The sequence below is a fragment of the Ovis aries genome, chromosome 8 (genome assembly GCF_016772045.2).
Source record: "Ovis aries strain OAR_USU_Benz2616 breed Rambouillet chromosome 8, ARS-UI_Ramb_v3.0, whole genome shotgun sequence".
In the NCBI taxonomy this organism is placed as follows: domain Eukaryota; kingdom Metazoa; phylum Chordata; class Mammalia; order Artiodactyla; family Bovidae; genus Ovis; species Ovis aries.
This window is the reverse complement of record NC_056061.1, coordinates 25,073,345-25,097,549: the sequence shown is the minus strand read 5'-3', so window position 1 is coordinate 25,097,549 and position 24,205 is coordinate 25,073,345.

Sequence of the window (24,205 nt, the reverse complement as noted above, 5' to 3'; positions counted from 1 at the left end):
ATGGAGAAACTAATAGGGAAATACTTATTAATATTCTTTGGTAGCTTCAAAGTTTATTGAGGATCTGAAAACCTGTTGGCATATTCCTTAGAGACATCTGATCCTTATTCTCATTCTGAAACTCTTCGGTAAAGTGTGGGGTCTAGGATATGTTATCCTGGAAAGGATGAGCATGGTAAATGAGACTTGGTTCATGCCAAACTATTGCATTGCATCCAGATGTACTGTAAAAGCCTGAGATCTATGAGGTCTACCTGGCTCAGGTGAAGCAGCCTCTGATCTACATCTGGTCTGGCTTCCATGCAGAATTACTAGAATTACTATTTATTAAAAATGTAATCCTGGGCTTCAGTGCAGCCATGGAGCTTCCAGTGGAACTTGCAGAAGTTTCTGTGTGATCCTTATTTAGATGCTATACTCTATAACCATATACCTACCTGGTGAGGACTGGGTGCTAGAGTTTAAACCTCTATTTTCAATTGTAACTTCCTTTAGATAAGAAAACCCTATTGAACAAAGTGGGCTTCCCTGGTAGCTCAGATGGTAGAGAATCTACCTGTAATGCAGGAGACCTGAGTCCAGTCTATGGGTTGGGAAGATCCTCTGGAGGAGGGCATGGCAACCTATTCCAGTATTCTTGCCTGGAGAATCCCAAAGGACAGAGGAGCCTGGTGGGCTGTATTCCATGGGGTCCCAAAGAGTCAGACACAACTGAGTGATTAAGCACAGCACAGCATTTAACAAAATGGAGTCTCTATCTACTCTTTCCAACAGTCGGCATCTTCTACAATTCAGTAGCGCTGCAGCAAATCATACTGTCTCTTCTAGAGTAAAGACGTCACTCTTTTTACTTAAGTGATTTGCCATTGGATCCAGCTCTGCTTGGTTTTGTGTCACAGTGAGATTAAGATTTATTGATTGACAACCCTTTGAGCAAGCAATTAGCAGAATATTACTCAAAGGACTAGAAATGCAAAGTAAGACCAGACTTTAATTAAAAGATGATTAAAATTATTATATACTCCTGAGATAATTAATACAAGAAATAAAACTTGTTCATAATATATTTAAATGAATGAGATTCTTAAAATATAGGGCATGAAAAGATGTCTACTTTTCTAGTTTTTCAAACACTTTTTTAGACTTAGTTATTTAAGTATTTAAATTACACTCTCAAGTACATAAGTATCAAAGCTATTGGAGGAAATAAGTTAGGTGATTTATAATGCATTTTTATTCATTTTCGCTTGCAAAACTATGTAAAAACAATTACTTCATGATATAAAAAGATATATTTTATCTTTTACTTTTATCAGTTACTTATTTAAACTTTCTAGCTAAATTATAACTTTTCCTCTTAAATTTTGTCTTTCAAATTATTGAAATTATCTATGATCCGTACTCATTTGATTTGACTCAAGTTCTGCAGCATGTTTATTCAAAATGTCTAATTAGGTTTAGGAGAAAACCACGATAACTTTCGTGAAAACTTCATAATTCTTGGCAGGAAGTAATACTCAAAGATGGTGATTTCAAGTGCTCTGATTGAACTTATATTTCACTTACTTACATTAGTATGTTACATGCAGTGATCTATATCTTGTAACAGTATATTCATTTAAAATCTCAAGCAGAATGAGTAAATCTATTTTGGGAGTTGTGACTTATGTATCTTACAATTTGTATCAGATGCTTTAAGTCCTTATTTAATTATCCGTTAGTTATATTTAATGTTACCATTTAGACAAATACTTTGAGCCAATCAGAAGAATTGTAAAGAATGCCAAGGATAAAATAATAGTAGTTAATATTTACTGACTACGAACTGTGTCCAGCACAGTTCAAGTGCTTAACATGTTTGTCTCTTGGCTGCTTCTCCTCTAGATACCACTGAATGACCATAAGCAACCCCAGGGCCTCTGAGAACAGAAATTCAAATGCTGACTCTTTGGGGGCACATAACGGAGATCCTCAGCGGGTGTGAACTGGGGTGGAGGTAGTGGTTGTGGCTATGGAGTGCTCCCGAGTGCATAACGGGGGATCTCTTACAACAGTGTCTCTATATCCCTTTGCCTTATGTACACCCACTGTTCTCCCGCCCAGCCTTTCTCTGCTGGGCTCATTGCCCAGAAGGCTGCCTTCTTGGATGAGATACCAACAGGCTGGCTCAAATCCAGACACTGGTATCAGGCACAAGGGACAGACAAACACATCCTCTGCTTTAGTGGAAATCCCACAGAAGAATGAGATGCCAATGCCAGCTTCTAGAGGGCACTCTGACTCTCTGTGTGGTTCTTTGGGTATGCTCTTTCCATTGGCTTGAAGTGTGGAAGGAAAATTCACTAGATAGCCTGCAAGGCTGGGGACTCATAGAGCTGACAATTCCTTCTTTTCCTTCTGCAGTTTGCTGCTTAACTGGATTTATGAGTGTGTGTGTGTGTGTGTGTGTGGGGGGGGGTGTGTGTGTAGGATGTGTGTGTGTAGGATGTGTATGTGTAGGGTATGCAGATTATGGCAGGGAGGTTCACATCTGAGTTTCCTTTATAAAGTGAAGCGCTTGGTGGCCCTTGTTCCCAGCTCTCAGCCCTAATCATCAATTCCATGGCAACAGGAAAAGGTCACTCACTGTCCTGATGTACTCGTATAAGGATAAATTAGCGGGCTTGCGGAGAAAGTAATGGCACCCCACTCCAGTACTTTTGCCTGGAAAATTCCATGGATGGAGGAGCCTGGAAGGCTGCAGTCCATGGGGTCACTAAGAGTCGGACACGACTGAGCGACTTCACTTTCACCTTTTGCTTCATGGAGAAGGAAATGGCAACCCACTCCAGTGTTCTTGCCTGGAGAATCCCAGGGATGGGGGAGCCTGGTGGGCTGCCGGCTATGGGATCACACAGAGTCGGACACGACTGAAGCGACTTAGCAGCAACAGCAGCATGAAGAGGACTAATGGGAAAGTCTATAAGTTAGATTGAATTAGATCACAATCTAATCTTGAAACTAGTTCAGATTCCATGATATAAACAAATGAAAGAATAATATTATATTTTGTTATGTTAAACTCTGAAGTCTGGATATTTTACTCTTTCTTGTGATGGTGATGTCAAAAGAGAGTTATCTCTGTTTTGTTCTGTAGTAGGTCTGACTTCTCTGTATACTGCTAGTTTTGAAAAGATAATGTATCCTCCCACAGAAGTGTGATTTCTCTAAATGTTATAGTTGTAGTTCACATATACAACTAGCTTATTGAAGGACTATTACTGACTATAATTTGTGTCTCCTGAAGTTATGTTGTACAAGTAGTTAGAGAATGGTACTTAAAAGACCATCAAATTGGTGGCAGGCATGATGAATCACTGCATTCTTCTGAGTGCAGTGCACATTGAGAAATTCGTTTGATCTCATCAGAAGGCAGAGTAAAGCTTTACGGCCTCATGCTTGCTTGTTTCTGTTTAATCACGTGGTCCAGGTGGTTTAAAAGGTGATATTTGTAATATTGATTAAAATTGCAATGGTTTGTCTGAACTTGTTTGTTCCCAAATCATTTTTAACATGTAGTTGCTTGGGAAGATCCAGAGGCTTTATACATGAGGGAATTTAGATTTCAAGTATGAATAGCCTGCTTCTATATAGCAGATAATATCTTTCAGGATAGTTACACAGAGTTTTGCACTTGCTGCCCAGACTACGGTGCTTCCAGCTGGGACTTGCAGCCACGACAGAATCTCATTCCCAGTCAGAGAAAACCTTGATTTGGCTTTGGGACTCATGGCATTCTGAAATCATTTCTTAATACCTCTTCCAGGTGTTTCTCTTAACTTCTGGCTTGTTTATGATTCCTGTTCATGGGGTGTCATGAAATTCCTGGTTCAGATCTTTTTAAAATTCTAACCTCACAAATTAACCAAATTAAATGTAAAAGAACATGGAACGTGAAAGGAAAATAAAAATGTTCATCAGAGGAGCCTGGCGGGCTACAGTCCATGGGGTTGCCAAAGAGTCAGACATGCCTTAGCGATTAAATGACAGCAACAAAGCATAGTTTAATGCATTCCTTGTAGTCAAGACAAAGTAAGGATGTAGTTTTGCTCAGAAAAATAGTATGTCAAAATATAACTCATTAGTCATCAATTTAAAATCTCATCCTTTTATTATAAAAATGCAAACATTAAATGTGACACTCAAGTGGAAGCTCTGCCTTCTCACCTCCTCTTTTAGTTTTCCTTAAAGACAGGAAAGTAAATCCAATTGGCAAAATTTCAGGGCATTGCAGCCCTTTTCTTGAAAGTAAGTAGTCTGTCTCTTTCTCTCTCTCTACCACCTTCTCTCCCTCCCTCTCTCCCTTCTGCTTCTACTTTCTAACACTTCTCTTCTCTGATCTTTTTCCAAGTAGGAGAAATAACCTGTTCTGCATGGGGAATTTTTGAATAGATGAATAGAGCTATTCTATTTCTCCTTAGCCTTCTCAAAGATAATTTCTTTTAATTTTTTCTTTTGTCACTGGCTGTAAATCTTTTGCAAACATGACTGCTTTATTTATATACATTCAGAACTATTAATGTTTCTTAGAAACAATTGAGAATCTGACACACTGTATAGGACTTAACTATCAAAGTGAGTAAAGGAACTCTTTAATCTAGAGTTGTAAAATCTATCATACTAACATTATATGAGCTTTTTTATCTGCTATAAAGGTTGATTTACATTAAATGTGTCAACTGAAAACTAGATATCTGATCAGCCAATTTTTCTTCATTTTTTTTTTTTTTTGCATTGGGCCTTAGAATCACTTGTGTGCTATTTCTGTGATTCTTCTGCTTTCACATTACCTGGGCAGGGTGTGCTCCCTTTTAGTTTTCCAGAAACTTTCTTCTATTTTACAGTCTCAGTATTACTGACAATTCCTTTGAGATAAAAACTGTCCTACCTGTAAATTACTACTGTAACCTGAGAGAGTTTTCCCAGAGAAGGAAACTTAAATTCATTTAATATTCTCCTATATTCACTAACCTTCTTTTCACTGTTATGAATTTCAATTCCCTCTTTATACTTTTTATCTTATCCTTCTCTTTCTCAAGAAGATATATAGAAACTATTGAGTGATTTTTCATTTTCCAAATTACTTCACATTATTTCTTTTTCTATTTATTGGTATAAACATAGCTAAGATATCTTTCTCTGGCTTTTAGAATTTCCAAGATTTCTGGGAATTTTCCTTTTATGGCCCTCTTTTCATTCACTTTTGTAATATTTTCCTCTTTGAACTTCCATCAGCATTTCTCTTTTTCATGTACACGTATTAAATATTTTAGGCTTACTGTAAAAGGGAAGAGGACACCTTCTCACTGAGCATGGAAGACTGTTCCGCAGAGGAATGGGTGTGATCCAGGTGGTGCTCTCGGGAGATGAGTCTTAGATGCGGGGCTGCAGGGCGTCAGAACATGCTGCTGGGAGATTAACTGATGGGGCGGACTACGGCCTCTGTCATACATTTTCCCGCACTTTGAGACTTGTTAAGGAAGTATAGACAGGTGTTTTTAGTGCAGCTTGTAATTGGACACAGTGGCTCGTAAAGCACTTGACTAAATACTACTATAAAGAAATGTACAAAGAAATCTAACCAATCAAATTTCCAGGAAAATGTAGATCAGATGTCAATAAAGCAGCTAGTTTTCAGCATTCTATCAGTAGCACTCGAAATCCAGCTTTTTAAAATTTTCATGCGTGTGCATGCTCAGTCACTTCAATTGTGTCAGACGCTTTGCAACCCTATGGACTGTAGTTCACCAAGGTCCTCTGTCAATGGGATTCTCCAGGTAAGAATACTGCAGTGGGTTGCCTTGCCCTTCTCCAGGGGATCTTCCCGACCCAGGGATCAAACCCGCTCTCCAGCATCTTCTGTATTACAGGTGGAGTTTTTACCACTGAGCCACTGGGGAAGCCCCTTAAACTGTCAAGTGTCGTTTAAAAAAATTGGGAAATCACAAGCTTTAAACTAGGATTCCTCAGAGTCACTTTTAATTGTGAGAGCTTTCTTAAAGCAGTATTAAATTTTCTTCTGAAGAATTCACAGCTTTCTGTACATGTACATTATCAACATTTATCTACATTTGGGTATGAAGAGACAGTTGACAAATACTGCCTTATAATAAATATATTTTTATAAATATATTTATTTTTTATCTTTCTCCAAAAATATTACTTTTTATCTCTAGTTGATTGGGTAATTAAGAGTGATTAATTTCAGACAGTGACCATTTTATTAAACTAGCACACTCTTGTTGAGTAACACGTAAATGATGAAATGGCTTTTTGATTTAATATGCAGGAATGTCAAATTAGCAAGTAATGCGCAACACAAAAATACTTAGCTTCAGCTTAATGTTAACTTTCCTTTAGATGTTGTCCATTTCAATAGGTAATAAATGATAAAAGGAGTACTAAAAATTTATTTGTTCATTTATTTAAATATTGAGTGTCTGTTGTATACACTAGAAATTGTACTACTAGAAATGATAAACAAAATAAACAATTTCTCTTACTTTTCAGTTTAGAATGTCCTGAGGAACAAGTGGACAGTTGTAATAAATTGTAAGCTGCTTAGAAGATTAGCAAATCAGAAAAGCACCGAACTGTACTTTGACTTTTAAAACACTTCCTAAAATAAGTGACACCAACCTGATCCCTTGAGGAAGGTAAAGAACAGATTTGATGGCATATACCAGGCACAAGCCACTGAAGGATTTAAAGCATGCATGATCAGATTTGCATTTTATAATTCTCATCTTGGTTTAAGAGTAGGAAATGAATAGTGATGCTAGTAGGAACTGGAAAGGAGACTGCAGGGCTAGCCAAAAGTAGTAGCCTTGCAGTAGTCCATGAAAGAGATCCTTGTGACCTGGATTAGGGCAGCACCAAAGAAAGGGATGAGTTACTGAACAGGAAAGATATTTTGAAGTTAGAGCTATAGAGCTTGGTTCTTGATTTAGTGAGGGCACTGAAGTGGTAAAGGAGAACTCCAAAATACTGCTCTGATTTCTGACTTGAGAAAATGAATTGGGATTGTGTCTTTTGTTTGAGATAGCAAATGTCAGAGGAGAAACTGAATCTAATCATATAAATCCTCCCCTCTCCTCTCCTCCCCCCTTTATTATCCTCCCTTCTCTTCCTTTCTTCCTTCTGCCTCTCCCTTCCCTGTTTTCATCCATCCTCCAACACTGAATCTTCAGTTTAAAATTTGCTACCCCTTGAAGTCACTGTCTTCTATGAAACCCCAAATTATTTTGACAAGGAAAAGTCACTTTAACTTCTGTACTTAGAGCTAATCCTTGGGTAAAAATAACAGCAACCTATCACCTTGCCAAGTCATTTCAGATAGTCTTAAGTGCTTAATCAAAGGTGACAGAACATTGATGTATTTAAGGAAAATTGCCAAGAGTATTTTTTGACCTTATTTAAAGTTTGAAGATGGAGATAGGCAAATTATTCAGTGCAAAGTAAAAGTAACCAAGGAAAATGTTTCAAAGGGAAATTTAGGCTGCCATGTAAATATATATTTTTTATAGATTTTTTACCTTCAGTGCTAGAAATTAAGTAAGGAGTTTTTATGCTTTTGTAATACAGCACTGCAAATGGGAGAAATATGACTTAAAATAGTGTCTGCAATGAAAATAGCTGAATTTATTGTCTTTTTAAAAATCTGAGGTGACAGAGTTACGTTTATCTAATGTGGAACTTCATTCAGCAACTCAGATGGTGCTCCTGGTCTCTTCCTCACCCATCTCTCAGACATCAGCTCTGGTTCTTGTTGACTCTGGTTTGAGTTGGCTCTTCTCTCTTGCTACAGATGGCTGTCTTCGGGAGGGGAAAAAAGGGTGATGGTGATGGCTAGCATTACCTCAGCTAGTGTCCACAGAGGCATGAGAGAACTCTTTGCTGCCAGCAACCACATCTGAAACTCCAGAAGATTCTAATTGGTCTGGCTTGGGTCATGACTCCAATGCTTATTTGGCAGTTGTAGTCAGGAGTGTAAGGAACTGTGGCAACCTACCAGAATTATCTAGTGTCAAGTAGTTCTCCCAAAGGAATGAGGACAGGATGTCTGCTGTTTCCAATGAAGGGGGTGCAGAATACTGGGCAGACTAAAACAGCTGTGTCTCCTATTTTCACCATAAACATCTTTGCCATAAGCAGTTTGCCCCACAACCAACTGGCTATAAGGCCATTTTACCATAAATTATGAAATAACCTGTAATTCACAACAGTCTTCAAGAGTGTTAGTTATTGACTCTTTAGCTAATTTAGATACAGCAGCACAGCAGCAGCTTCTTCTCTAAGGCCATCTTTACTAGACTTAGTACATTCCAGCAATGTTAGAATATGGAGGCAACAGAAGAATCAGGCTCCTCCTAGTCCTCAAAGAATGGCGACTTGATTCCTGTTAAACACAAGTTTTTTTGAAAATGGTAGTTTTTGGTTTTTAGTGGTGTAGGAATTTGGTAATTGGCACAGAATCTGGCTTAGCGGAGTTGGTGAAATATAAGGACTAGGCGTGTGATGGAAGATTTAAATGTAATCTGTGCTGTGTGCTGTGTCAAGTCCAACTCTCTGTGACCCCTTGGAACATACCTTGTCAGGCTCCTCTGTCCTTTATATTTCCCAGGCAAGAATGCTGGAGTGGGTTGCCATGCCCTCCTCTGGGGATCTTGCCAACTTAGAGATTGAACCCATGTTTCCTACATCTCCGTATTGCAGGTGGGTTCTTTACCTGCTGAACCAATGAGGAAGCTCAAATTATAGTCTAGATATGTACTACTAATTATCTGTGTTTACATGTATTGCTAAGAAATAGCAGTATCCCTTCCAAAGAAATCTGGTATTTTTTTCATCATAAGGAACTTGTATCAGACATTAGATCCTGTATCCCTAATGATCAACTTTTAGAAAGGAAGTTCCATTGCTTCTCTAAGACACACCTGGATGCAACTATAACCACAAATCTACACACATTTTAAATGTATTCAAATAAATTTTGTATTTTCACTTTTCACAATAAAATTGTTAAAGAATTTTGTTATTATCCATGTTTAATTATCTCCTTTTCATTTTTCTTGTTTTTTATCTTTCAGGGCAAAATTGTCTGATGGCCAGTTGTGTGGCAAAACTGCTTGTGGCAAAAGTTCTTATGGAAAAAATACCTTGACTAAAACAACAATGACCATTACGTTGTTACGAAATGCTTTGAAAATTGGCTCCACTTTTCACTATAAGTCATTAGCTGATTTCATTGTGTCAATGGCTTAAGTAAACAACTAAAGGAAATTAAACATAAAGAATAATTTAACTCATTAGACATTATTAAAGAAAAATGTTTTGGAAAAGGCTTCAAACTTTAAAAGTCTTTAAAACTTTCCTTATAATCTAAAGAAGAGTTCTAGTTATTGTAGTCATTTAAGGCTGTCACTGGCATTTCCCTTTTGTAAATTTCATTAGAAAGTGCCTTGATGCTTTAGTTTTAGCTGGACAATCTTTTGCTGCCTGTTTCATAGCCTGTACTTGGGTAATCTTCTTACTCTGTAGTTCACAGGAGCAAGGATATAACAGACGTCTTCTTATTGACATTGACGAGTCGCTCAGTCACGTCCAACTCTTTGTGACCATACAGACTGTAGCCTACCAGGCTCTTCTGTCTATGAGATTTTCCAGGCAAGAGTACTCTTATAACATTTGTTTTAAAATGTGACTTATCTTTCTTCTCTCATGTTCAGTCAGGAGTAAGTTGCTATATATTTTTTATTTCTGAGAAAAGCTTCTTGCTTTTTCTGACCCGATAGTTTCAGTTTGTCTATTAGTGAATAGACACTAGAAAAACTCAAGGAGATGTGCTTGTATTGTGATTGTAGTTTGTTGTTGTTGTTTTTTAATATTAGGTCCCAACTATCCTGGCAATTTTAGAACAGGCATCTATGTCCCAAGAAATACAAAGCTGAATTGTGCATTATTTATTTTTTACTTCTATCATGAAAGAGAGACACTCTATTTGCTTCTTTCAACAATTTCCCTGCCACAAGTCACCCAAGGAATAATTTTCCTAAATTTATTTTCATAGTTGAGGATTCTGTTGATTTCAAAAAACCCCTTGAACATATCAAATTTGTTGGTGAACCTTTCACTTTTGCAAACTAAACCTCAGAAAATTATGACTCCTTTTCTGTAATAAAAGCTTGGCTGTTTTGGGGGAAAAATCTCACCATTAATGTAAAGATAATTTGGCTACCTGGATGTGCACAGTATATCTTGTGCTTTCTTATTATGGCTTCACATTTATTTCATGAAAAAAATGATCCTAGCATGCCATTAAAACTAAAATGCTCACATTATTAGATTCATGGCTCTATTTATAGCTAGATCATCTTTATTGGATTATCCTGACTTTTCTTAAACCTGTTACTTGACAAATGGGTCCTGTGCTTGTCCAATTTGCTAGGCTACTGCACATTGCCTTGACAACTCAAGGAAAGACTCTTCCATCACTATGGAAACAAGTCAATATAAACATCTTCATATTTTATTTATAGACTAGGTAATGTAAAGGGCATCATGAACATTTGCTGTGATCTGAAATGAAATATGGTAGATGTTTCTTGTTTTTAATTAATAGGATTAATGGTTGACACTGATGTACAGCATCTTCTCACAACTAGGGGGATGAAACTGCAATTGTCACTTTACTTTATGTGTTACTTAGTTTTTTTTTTTTTTTTCATTGTTCAAGGTTAACATCTAAACTTGTGATAGAAAGCCTAACAGATGGCACTAACACATAAAGGGCACTTATGGACACTTCTACCAGTAAGAGAAGTACTCAGAAATACCTGTAAACTGTCACAGCAATTTCATACTTAATGTTGTCTACATTGGAATGAGGAATGAGTAATTCACCCCTTTAGATTTTACTGTGTAGTAGAAGGATCACAGGATTTGAATTGGACACTAAGCAGTTAAGATTTGGGAAAGTCACTTCATTTTGTTTTAGCTTTCCCATCTATAAAATGGGTATAGTATCATTTCTCTGCTGGATTATTGTAAGGATTAAAAGTGTTCTGAAAAGATGGGTGGTCCACTGACCAAAATATGGGAGGTCTATTGTTATTATATGTGACTTTTTAAATGCTTAAATGATTTACCAATCTTCTCTAAATATGCATTTCTCATTGGCCATATGGATAGATTTTTGTAGCCATCTTACTGATTTGGCAGAGATGGAAGGTAAAATGTTCTATTTGTCATTTTTAAAATTTCAAATGTAAATTCAAATGGTATCCTCTAAGTAAAAGGAGAAATAATACCATTTGAACAATTATTAGTTACTTATTTATGCACTTGTTTTTAATTACAGAATCTATCATATGATCTTGCCACTTCAAGTAAGGAGTGCTTTAGTGTATAACTTCATTGGTTTCTGGAAAATAATATTCATCATTATTATTATCATTTAAGAATTTTATTCCCTGTGAGTTTGGCAAAATCTAGAGTACCTAAATATCTTTCCAGTGTGTATATGTGTATTTGTTTTTAAATATGACAAGTATTTCTTGCTGCTAAACTAATTTTGAATAAAAGTTCTCTTTCTCCTTTAACAAGTAAGAGACCGAAAGCCTCAACTTTTTGATATCAGAAGAAGAATTTACTAAGGTACACCATTTATTGTGGGAAGTTAGATGATAACCATTCCACAGAGCAATTACTGGTTTAATTTTCATCCTGCATGAAGCTTCTCTTGGCTTTAATTCAGTTTCAAAGTTTTGGTATTATATCCTGAGACTGTAAGTTTATGTTGCTTTGAATGAATATATTTTCCTTATTCATCAAGTATTTTTCTGGAATAACTGTTTCTAGTTAGAGTACTCTGTTAAGTGTGAAAATACCTGAGTTTATACAAATGTACTAAAGTCTTCATCCTTTACTCTTAAAAAAGATCCTCATCCAGCAGCTAGATTACATAAAAACAAAAAAGCCTGCTAGCTACATAGACATGTGTTTTTGTTTAAAATAAGAATTTCCTTTTATGTTTCTCTGTTTTATGTAAAAAAGCAAGAATTAAATGTTGGCAGATTGGAGAATATCTCCACTACCATAAAGAATATAAATGCTATCTCAGGGGAAAAGAGATAATAATAATTAATTGTGTGGAGGGGACCATGATGTCAGTTTGGTCAGCTCTTAAGGTTCTTGTGGGTTCTACTTCTATGAATGTGCATGAAACTGTTCATTAATAAACAATTTCTCCCTAACTCCCACTAGCATATGAAAAGAATTAAGCCAAAAAATGCAAAGGGGCTTCATCTTGGTGCAAATTGCTAAAAGGTCAATATCCTAGAATTAAGCTTAGTTTTTAACAAAGGAATTTAGTTAAAAATAAATGAATGGGAGAGAAAGTGACATGTTATTAATCAAAAATAAAACCAGAAAATATCCCAGTAATGTTTACCTTTCTACACTGACCCTTCTGTATTAAAGAAATGCATATGAAACAGTAATACAAATGGTTGACAGGTAATGCAGTAGACTGAGGAGGAACTTTAAAAACACTAAAATACACACAAAGACACACACACAAATAAGCACCTGTATCACTGTTTCATTAATACAGGCTACAATTTCAGAGTTGTATTCATATGCAACAAATTCCTGTAGAAGGATCCAACATGGAAAATGAATGGGTATCTCCCATTTAAGCTGATATTCAGACTGCTTGAAAAAGTGAAGACTGATCATGTTCAAAGCAGAGCATTGAGAATTTCATGTCATTCTAACATTACATTAATAGATCACCCTCTTGTTCTTGAACACTCGGCTGCCTTTCATGTGGGGTGGTAGGCTGTGCTGTGTGCGTGCATTGGTTGCTCAGTTGTGTCTGACTCTTTGCGGCCCCATGAACTCTAGTCTGCCAGGCTCCTCTACGCATGGAATTCTCCAGGCAAGAGTACTGGAGTGGGTTGCCATTCCCAGGGGATCTTCCTGATCCAGGATATCAAACCCAGGTCTCCGGCATTGCAGGCAGATTCTTTACCATCTGAGCCACTAGGGAAGCCCATATATTGTGCTGGTTGTTCACAATTTCCCTTCCTTCTCTGCCCTTAGTAGAGTTTCCCACACATGGTATACTTCCGCATCACACTGGCCTTTGGCTTGGTCTTAGGACTTGCTCTGACAAATGGCAAGTGCTGAGTTGGTAGTGCTTTGCTTCTGCTCCCCTTTCTTGCACTTCTGCCGTGACATCAGCACTTCACAGATGGGAGTTACTCTTTCTCTTAGGTCATGGAATGAAATGACACATGGAACACTCCTGCACCCAAACCACAGCTTGGCAGACCCACTGCAGCCAAACCCAGACATCTGAATAGGAAGTAAATGTGTTTTGTTTTAAGCCTGAAAGTTTGAGTTTGTTTGTTATACATAAGCATAACAGGAAAAGCTGACTAATACAAGTGACCATGAATCAATTCAGAGTAAAAGTTCAATGAAGTGAAAGTGAAAGTTATTCAGTCGTGTCCAACTCTTTGCGACCCTATGGGCTATACAGTCCATGGAATTCTCCAGGCCAGAACAGTGTGAAGTGGGTAGGCTTTCCCTTCTCCGGGGGATCATCCCAACCCAGGGATCGAACCCAGGTCTCCAGTGTTGCAGGAGGATTCTTTACCAGCTGAGCCAAAAGGGAAGCCCAAGAAAACTGGAGTGGGTAGCCTATCCCTTCTCCAGTGGATCCTCCCAACCCAGGAATCGAATCTGGATCTCCTGCATTGCAGGTGGATTCTTTACTAACTGAGCTATCAAGGAAGCCAAAAATTTCAATAGAGACCTCTATTTTAGAACATACAGTTTACCTTGAAGTGGGGCTGAGATCCTCCTTTCAAGGTCTTAGCACCAAGAAGACCTGACCTCTCTCCTGTGGGAGACCTGACAGGAGCTCCCACTACCTGGAAAAGTACAGGGACTGGGTGCTTACTCTCGCAAGGGCCAGAGCATGGAGTTTGGAAGCCTAGGTAGAAGAATTAGGAATTTGAGCAGATTATCAGGGCTAGAGTTTTAACAGAACAGAGAAGATAAGGAAGCAGTGACTACAAATGAAGTGGAAGATCAAGGGAAAAGCAGCAGCAAGACAAATGGTTTGCTGAGGTCCTGAGTGGTTGAGCTGTTTCTTCTTTCAGTTCACTTGTAGTGGGCTTGATTATAGTAACAAGTCAAGTGGTCCCAGATATTGAAATAGGATGAGTCAGGGGAACAAATCATGGTCTGGCAACAGAGACCTGGATCACTTCAACGTGAATTATCCTCATAAGAAACTGATAGAGTCTGAAAGGGTTTTTTCTGGATGGGGTCTGAGGGAGTGTTAAAAATATGCATAGTACTTATAAGAAAAAAATGAAAAGCTGATTTAAAGTGAAATAAGTGTGTGTTGCTGGATCATCCAAAAAGCAAGAGAGTTCCAGAAAAACATCTCTTTCTGCTTTACTGACTATGCCAAAGCTGTGAGATATCACAATAAACTGAAAAATTCTGAAAGAGATGGGAATACCAGACCACCTGACCTGCCTCTTGAGAAACCTATATGCAGGTCAGGAACCAATAGTTAGAACTGGACATGGAACAAAAGACTGGTTCCAAATAGGAAAGGGAGTATGTCAAGGCTGTATATTGTCACCCTGCTTATTTAACTTATATGCAGAGTACATCATGAGAAACACTGGGCTGGAAGAAACACAAGCTGGAACCCAGATTGCCGGGAAAAATATCAATAACCTCAGATATGCAGATGATATCACCCTTATGGCAGAAAATGAAGAAGAACTAAACAGCCTCTTGATGTAAGTGAAAGAGGAGAGTGAAAAAGTTGGCTCAAAGCTCAACATTCAGAAAACAAAGATCATGGCATCTGGTCCCATCACTTCATGGGAAATAGATGGGGAAACAGTGTCAGACTTTACTTTTGGGGGCTCCAAAATCACTGCAGATGGTGATTGCAGCCATGAAATTAAAAGATGCTTACTCCTTGGAAGAAAAGTTATGACCAACCTAAATAGCATATTCAAAAGCAGAGATATTACTTTGCCAACAAAGGTCCATCTAGTCAAGGCTATTGTTTCTCCAGTGGTCATGTTTGGATGTGAGATGGACTGTGAAGAAAGCTGAGCGCTGAAGAATTGATACTTTCAAACTGTGGTGTTGGAAAAGATTCTTGAGTGTCCCTTGGATTGCAAGAAGATCCAACCAGTCCATCCTAAAGGAGATCAGTCCTGGGATTTCTTTGGAAGGAATGATGCTAAAGCTGAAACTCCAGTACTTTGGCCACCTCATGCGAAGAGCTGACTCATTGGAAAAGACTCTGATGGTGGGAGGGATTTGGGGCAGGAGGAGAAGGGGGCAACAGAAGATGAGATAGCTGGATGGCATCACTGACTTGATGGACATGAGTTTGAGTGAACTCTGGGAGTTGGTGATGGACAGGGAGGCCTGGTGTACTGTGACTCATGGGGTCACAGAGAGTCGGACACGACTGAGAGACTGAACTGAACTGAACTGAAGTGTGCTGCCAGCTTTCCGAGATAGATAATAGAATAGTAGGTGGTCACTTGTGTTATGTAGTCATTGTATTGGTACAAGTTTACCAAACAAGAATTGTTTTGAAAGAATTATTGTGGAAACTCATTTTCCTTTCGTAAAGGCTACATTTGGGTCTCATGATATTCTAAGACAAGCCTGTGCTGTCTCCCGCAGCAGCCTGCTTCAGGTCTGTTTTCCCATCTCTCTAGAAGGGATGTGTCACTCATGCTCTGGGATGGTCCGTTGTCTCCCCTTCCCTGTAGCATAACCTGGAACTTTCTATAATCTGACCCAAACCTTATTACCTTTCTAACGCCCATTTCATATTACTCCTCTTTTTGAAGCCACTCTTTTAACAGAACTTGTCTTATTTAGTATAATGAACTTTATGACCAGCAATGCTAAGCTTAAATCATTCTCTCTTTCTAGCTGTGTGGCCTGGGCCAATCTTTGTTCTATCTGAGCACTAGTTTCTCTGTGAATCTATGTATTTTTTGAAGATTTAAATGAGATGTTTAAAAGAAAGGAATATTCCAAAACAAGACCAGTGTATTTCAGTTCTGCTTATTCTTGATATATACTGTGTATGCTTTAGCCTCCCACTGCCTGAATCTTCTACTTTTTTCTGTTCTCTATGTAAGTCTTATGGTTCTTCAAAACTTGCATCAAATTCTACCTCTGCTGAGAATTTCTTTCAGACTTTCAGCTTGTGGTGATCTATTCCTTCTCTTGCAGTATATCCGCCATTTAGTGTGGTTGCCCTGTATTACTGTTTATTTTTTAAATGTATATTTTGTCTTTCAGACCAGATGCAAAACTTTTCAGGACACAGACAACAGATTATAGAATGTTATATGCTCATTACCTTGGGCAGAACCTTGTTCATTGAAGGGGGTTATAAGGGACTTCAACCCACTCCAGTGTTCATGCTTGGAGAATCCACGAACAGAGGAGCCTCGTGGGCTACAGTCCATGAGTCACAAAGAGTTGGACACGACTGAGTGACTACCATACATAAGGAAGTTCAAAAGTCGTAGAGCCTAACTTCTTGTGTGATGATATGATGATAATGGCAATGATGATGACAATGAACATTATGATTGAACTAAGAAACAAAAATGTATTTACTTATGAATCTTAAGTTGGTCTTATTTAAAATTTTTTTTTCATTTTCTACAAGTGTATTAATGCATGTAAGTATATATTAAATAATAAGGTAATGAATAACACAAAAGATCATGCTCATAATACAAAGATTCACATATACTTTTTTCACATATGCTTTTAAATTCACATTTTCATTTTATATTTTATTTTTTGATGAGTTCTCTGATGCTCATGATGTATTATGAGAAGACAGTTTCTGTAGCATCATCAATATATAGCATTAGAAATGAAATAGCAAGAGAATTTGAAACTGAATCTAGACCATGATCAGGAAATATTTTCTCTATAAGGTCAGATAATACCTTGATCTTTACAGTCTCTCTGGAAACTTGTCAATTCTGCATTGTTACACAAAAGTAGTCACAGACTAGGTAAATGAACAAGCATGGATGTGTTCTAGTAAAACTTTATTTTCAAGACAAGGCATGGCTTGTGATCCATGGTGTGTCAAGCTCTGATAGATGATATCTAAATCAGTATGTTAGTTTTCTATTTGTAGTGAGTCAGTGACTTTCATTTTCCAGGGAGCAAGTTTTACTCTGTAAATAAACTCTCAAAATAAAATCCCTAGCATTTATTTAATTTTCCCTAAATCTTCTAATGAAAATTTTGGTTCTTTCTTTGATTGAAGTCTCTTATGAAAAGAATCCTGAGATACTTTGCCAGCTTTCCGTTTATATTTTGCTTAAAGTTGATAAAACTCTTAAAGTCTTGTGGACTTTACAAAGGTATTTTTATGTATATAAAGTAGTATATTTTCAGTTCAACCCACAAGCATCTGTTTGAGCCATTATGTGATGAATTTTATGCCAATATCTCAATAAAGTGTTTATTTCTTTCCTATTTCTTAAGATTGTATTTCCTCAGAAATATTGTCAAAATATAGTCAAGCTGTGAAGTTCCAGTTTTCTGTTTGTGTAATGTAACTTGAGGCCATTTCCTAGGGAAGTGGTCTCTTTTCAAAAACATCTTTTTTTCCTAATGTTTTCACAGTATTATATTTCATCTCTGACAAAGAGGATATTTTATAATCAATGTGAAAAAAATTCCTTATTTTAATACGGAGTTTTATTTTTCTTAATGGTATGAAAATAATGGGATGGCTTACAAAAAGGGGAGTGATTCAATTAAATACAGTAGTAGTGCATGAATGTTTATACTTGGGAGCACAATGGAGCTACTCAGGTGACAGATTGGGGAGCCAGTGTTAAAGAATAAGGCTTGCAGTGAGATCAGCCTGGCCCGTGGTCCAGCGGAGATGGCTAGGCAGGCAGATTAACACAACTGATAGGACCATTAGCCTAGCAATTTGTTCTCCTCTCTTAAAAACCCCACTCCCTTTTATTCGTACACTAGCTATTTGTACTCCTGTCCTTGCCATCCTCTCCATCTAAGAGTGTGAGTCATCCTTTTGTACTTTCTCTTTCTTAACTCACCATGTTGTGTCAGCCATGAGGCTCCATGATGATATAGATGAACTGTTTCTCATTAAGGTCCTCGCCTTCTTTCCTGATTAGACATTCATCACTCTAGGTTTGTTGTTGTTGTGCTGATGCTCAGTCGTGTCCCGACTCTTTGTGACTCCATAGACTGTAGCCCACCAGTCTCCTCGGCCCATAGAATTTTCTAGGCGAGAATACTAGAGTTGTTGCCATTTCCTACTCCAGGGGATTTTCCCAAGCCGGGGATTGAGCCTGAGTGTCATGCATCTCCTGCATTGGCAGGCCATTTCTTTACCACTGAGTCACCTGGGAAGGTTAGCTCTTTGTGATTGTTTAGTTGACTGGTAATTGACAACTTCAAGTCTCCATATCTCTTTCTTAAAATACACACACTTAAGAAATACCAGAAATATCCTTTTAAAGAATCTGTTCATTTCTCTCGTCCCGAATCTTTGGGGAGTGCCCTCACTATCTACAGAGTAAGTGAAGGATTTGTGAATCTAGGAGATAAATGCTCACCAGTTGGCACAGTCTGTCTCATCAGCGGCATGTCATCTATATTCACACTTCTCACAAACTGAAATTTCACACAACAACAAAAACAAGTCTCTGTTTTGACCTAATAATATACAAACATCCTTTATACAGTGCAAGATCTCAGCCTTTTCCAAAAGTAGAGGCATGGTCCTCACATCTCTGTGTTCATCATTGTTGTATGTTAATTACTACTCAAATACAGTCATGGGTCTATCTGAATATTCTGTAAATCTCTACACTAAATTGCAAAGTTAACCAGCAACAAAGTTTGTATAAAACAATATGTTTTAAAGAATTTTCCATTTATGTTAATATCTATTTTAAAAATATTTTTCAAAAATGGACACTGACTTTTTAAATAAATAAATTTATTTATTTTTGCTTGAAGGATAATTTCTCTACAATATTGTGTTGACTTCTACCAGACATCAACATGAATCACACCTATGTCCCCCTCTCTTGAACCTCCCTTCCCCTTAAACTTCCCTCCTCACCCTACCCTGCTAGGTCGTTACAGAGCCCCTGTTTGAGTTCCCTGAGACACATAGCAGATTTCCACTGATTTTCTATTTTACATATGGTAATTTATGTTTCCATGTAACTCTCTCCATACATACCACCCTCTCTATTGCCCCTACCATGGCCATAAGTCTGTTCTCTATGTCTGTGTCTCCATCACTGCCCTGAAAATAGGTTCATCAGTACCATCTTTCTAGATTCCATCAGTTCAGTTCAGTTGCTCAGTCATGTCTGACTCTTTGCAACCCCATGAATCACAGCATGCCAGGCCTCCCTGTCCATCACCAACTCCTGGAGTCTACCCAAACTCATGTGCATCGAGTCGGTGATGCCATCCAGCCATCTCATCCTCTGAGGTCCCCTTCTCCTCCTGCCCCCAATCCTTCCCAGCATCAGGGTCTTTTCCAATGAGTCAACTCTTCACATGAGGTGGCCAGAGTACTGGAGTTTCAGCTTCAACATCAGTCCTTCCAATGAACACCCAGGACTGATCTTCTTCAGGATGGACTGGTTGGATCTTCTTGTAGTCCAAGGGACTCTCAAGACTCTTCTCCAACACCACAGTTCAAAAGCATCAATTCTTTGGCACTCAGCTTTCTTCACCATCCAACTCTTACATCCATGCATGACTACTGGAAAAACTATAGCCTTGACTAGATGGACCTTTGTTGGCAAAGTAATGTCTCTGATTTTAAATATGCTATCTAGGTTGGTGATAACTTTCCTTCCAAGGAGTAAGCGTCTTTTAATTTCATGGTTGCAATCACCATCTTCAGTGATTTTGGAGCCCTCCAAAATAAAATCTGACACTGTTTCCACTATTTCCCATCTATTTCCCATGAAATGATGGGACTGGATGCCATGATCTTTGTTTTCTGAATGTTGAGCTTTAAGCCAACCTTTTCACTCTCCTCCTTGACTTTCATCAAGAGGCTTTTCAGTTCCTCTTCACTTTTTGCCGTAAGGGTGGTGTCATCTGCATATCTGAGGTGATTGATATTTCTCCTGGCAATCTTGATTCCAGCTTGTGCTTCTTCCAGTCCAGCGTTTCTCATGATGTTTTCTGCATATAGGTTAAATAAGCAGGGTGACAATATACAGCCTTGACGTACTCCTTTTCCTATTTGGAACCAGTCTGTTGTTCCACGTCCAGTTCTAATTGTTGCTTCCTGACCTGCATGCAAGTTTCTCAAGAGACAGGTCAGATGATCTATATATGTGTTAATACATGACATTTGTATTTCTCTTTTTGACTCACTTCTCTTTCTGTATATTAGGCTCTAGTTTCATTCACCTCATTAGAACTGACTCAGGCATCTTCCTTTTCACATCTGAATGATATTCCATTGTATATATGTACAGCTTCTTTACCCATTCTTCTGTTAGTGGACATCCAGGTAGCTTCAATGTCCCAGCTATTGTAAATAGTGCTGCAGTGAACATTGGGGTTGTTGTTGTTCACTCAGTCAGTCATGTCCAACTCTTTGCTTCTCCATGGACTGCAGCATGCTAGGCTTACCTGTCCTTCACTATTTCCTGGAGTTTGCTCAAATTCATGTCCATTGAGTTGGTGATGCCATCCAGCCATCTCATTCTCTGTCACACCCTTCTTCTCCTGCCTTCAATCTTTTCCAGCATCAGAGTCTTTTCCAATGAGTTGGCTCTTCATATAAGATAGACAAAATATTGGAACTTTAGCTTCAGTCTCAGTCCTTTCAATGAATATTCAGGGTTGATTTCCTTTAGGATTGACTGGTTTGTTCTCCTTACTGTCCAAGGGACTCTAAGAGTCTTCTCCATCACCACAGTTCAAAGGCATCAATTATTTTGTGCTCAGCCTCTTTCATTGTCCAGCTTTCACATCCAAACATGACTACTGGAAAAACCATAGCTTTGACTGTACAAACTTTTGTTGGCAAAGTATATGTCTGGTTTTTAATACATTGGGTACATGTGTCTTTTTCAATTTTTATTTCCTCAGGGTATATGCCTAGTAGTGGGATTTCTGGGTCTTATGGTGGTTTTATTCCTAAGTTTTTAAGGAATCCCCATAGTGTCTATATATAGTAGACTGTCTATATATAGTATGCTGCTGCTGCTAAGTTGCTTCAGTTGTGTCTGACTGTGCGACCCCAGAGATGGTAGCCCACCAGGCTCCCCCGTCCTTGGGATTCTCCAGGCAAGAACACTGGAGTGGGTTGCTATTTCCTTCTCCAGTGCATGAAAGTGAAAAGTGAAAGTGAAGTCAGTCAGTTGTGTCCGACTCCTAGTGACCCCATGGACTGCAGCCTACCAGGCTCCTCCATCCATGGGATTTTCCAGGCAAGAGTGCTGGAGTGGGGTGCCATTGCCTTCTCCAATATATAGTATACTATATGGTATACTATATATAGTAGTACTGTCTATATATAGTATACTATATATATAGTAGCTATATCAATTTACATTCCCACCAGTAGTGCAAGAAGGTTCCCTTTTCTCTACACACTCTCCAGAAGTTATTATTTGTAGATTGTTTTGATAATGGCCCTCCTGAAGGCCATTCTGATCTTAAAGCAGAAGGTAAAGAGGAACTAAAGAGCCTCTCGATGACAGTGAAAGAGGAGAGTGAAAAAGCTGGCATAAAACTCAACATTAAAAAAACTAAGATCATGGCATCTGGTCCCGTCACTTCATTGCAAATAGATGGGGAAATAGTGGAAACAGTGAGAGACTTTATTTTTATTTTTTTTATTTTTTATTTTTTTCGGCTCCAAAATCACTGCAGACTGTGACTGAAGCCTTGAAATTAAAAGATGCCTGCTCCTTGGAAGAAAATCTATGCCCCAACCTAGATAGCATATTAAAAAGTAGAGACATTACTTTGCCAACAAAGGTCTATCTAGTCAAAGCTATGGTTTTTCCAGTAGTCATGTGTGGATGTAAGCATTGGACTATAAAGAAAGCTGAGCACCAAAGAATTGATGCTTTTGAACTGTGGTGTTGGAGAAGACTCTTGAGAGTCCCTTGGACTGCAAGGAGATCCAGCCAGTCCATCCTAAAGGAAATCAGTCCTGAATATTTATTGGAAAGACTGATGCTGAAGCTTAAACTGTAATACTTTGGCCACCTGATGCGAAGAACTTATTCCTTAGAAAAGACCCAGATATTGGGAGAGAATTAAGGCAGGAGGAGAAGGGGATGACACAGGATGAGATGGCTGGATGGCATCACCAACTCAATGGACATGAGTTTGAGCAAGCTCTGGGAGTTGGTGATGGACAGGGAGGCCTGGCGTGCTGCAGTCCATGGGGTCGCAAAGAGTCAGACATGCCTGAATGACTGAACTGAACTGATTCTGACCAGTGTGACATTATATGTTATTGTAGTTTTGATTTGCATTTTTCTAATAATGAGCAATGTTGAGTATTTTTCATGTGTTTATTAGCCATATGTATGTCTTCTTTGGAGAAATGTCTGTTTAGATCTTTTGTCCATTTTTTGATTGGATTGTTTGTTTTTCTGGTTGCGTTGTATGAGCTGCTTGTATATTTTGGAAATTAATCCTTTGTCAGTTGTTTCATTTGCTATTTTTTTTCTCCCATTCTGAGGGTTGTCTTTTCACCTTGTTTAGTTTCCTTTGCTGTGCGAAAGCTTTTAAGTTTACTTAGGTTCCACTTGAGCTTCCCTGGTGGCTCAAATGGCAGAAAACTTGCCTACAGTACTAGAGACCTGGGTATGATCCCTGGGTCAGGAGGAACTCCCTACTCCCTTTTTCCTGTCCCAGTTTTCTTTCCTGGAGAATTCTGTGAACAAAGGAGGGGCTATATATCCCATTGTGTCCCAAAGAGTTTGACATGGCTAAGTGATACCCTTCACATACTCTTGGGCCTTCCCAGGTGGCACTTGTGATAAAGATCCCACCTGCCAATGCAGGAGAATTGTGCATTGTAAGAGATGTGTGTTCAGTCCATGCATTGAGAAGATCCCCTAGAGGAGGAAATGGCAAACTGCTCCAGTATTCTTGCCTAGAGAATCCCATGGACAGAGGAGCCTAGTGGGCTACAGTCCACAGGATCTCAAAGAGTTGTTCATGGCTGAAATGACTTAGCACAGGTCCCACTTGTTTATTTTTGTTTTTATTTCCATTCCTCTAGGAGGTGGGTCATAGAGGATCTTGCTGTGATTTCTGTCATAGAATGTTCTGCCTATGTTTTCCTCTAAGAATTTTATAGTTTCTGGTCTAAAATTTAGTTTTTAAATTCATTTTGAATTTATCTTTGTGTGTGGTATTAGGAGGTGTTCTAATTTCCTTCTTTTACATGTAGCTGTCCGTTTTCCCAGTAGCACTTACTGAAGAGACTATCTTTACCCCATTGTATATTCTTGCCTCCTTTGTCAAAGATAGGGCATCCACCACAGGTGCATGGGTTTATTTCTGGGCTTTCTATCTTTGGTTTATATTTCTGTTTTTGTGCCAGTACCATACTGTCTTGATGACTGTAGCTTTGTAATATAGTCTGGAGTCAGGAGGGTTGATTCTTCCAGCTCCATTCTTCTTTTTCAAGATTTCTTTAGCCATTTGGGGTTTTTTGCATTTCCACATGAATTGTGAGATTTTTTTTTTGTTCTAATTCTGTGAAAAATGCCAATGGTAATTTGATAGGGATTGCACTGAACATGTAGATTGCATTTGATAGTATAGTTATTTTCACAATATTGATTCTTCCAACCCAGGTACATAGAGTATCTCTCCATCTGTTTATTTCATCCTTGATTTCTTTATCAGTGATTTGTAGTTTCCTGTATACAGCTCTTTTGTCTCCTTAGTTAGGTTTATTTCTAGCTATTACTTTTGTTGCAGTGGTAAATGGGATTTTCCTTAATTTCTCTTTCTGATTTTTGTTAGTGTATAGGAATATAAGTGATTTCTGTGTATTGATTTTGTATCCTGCAAC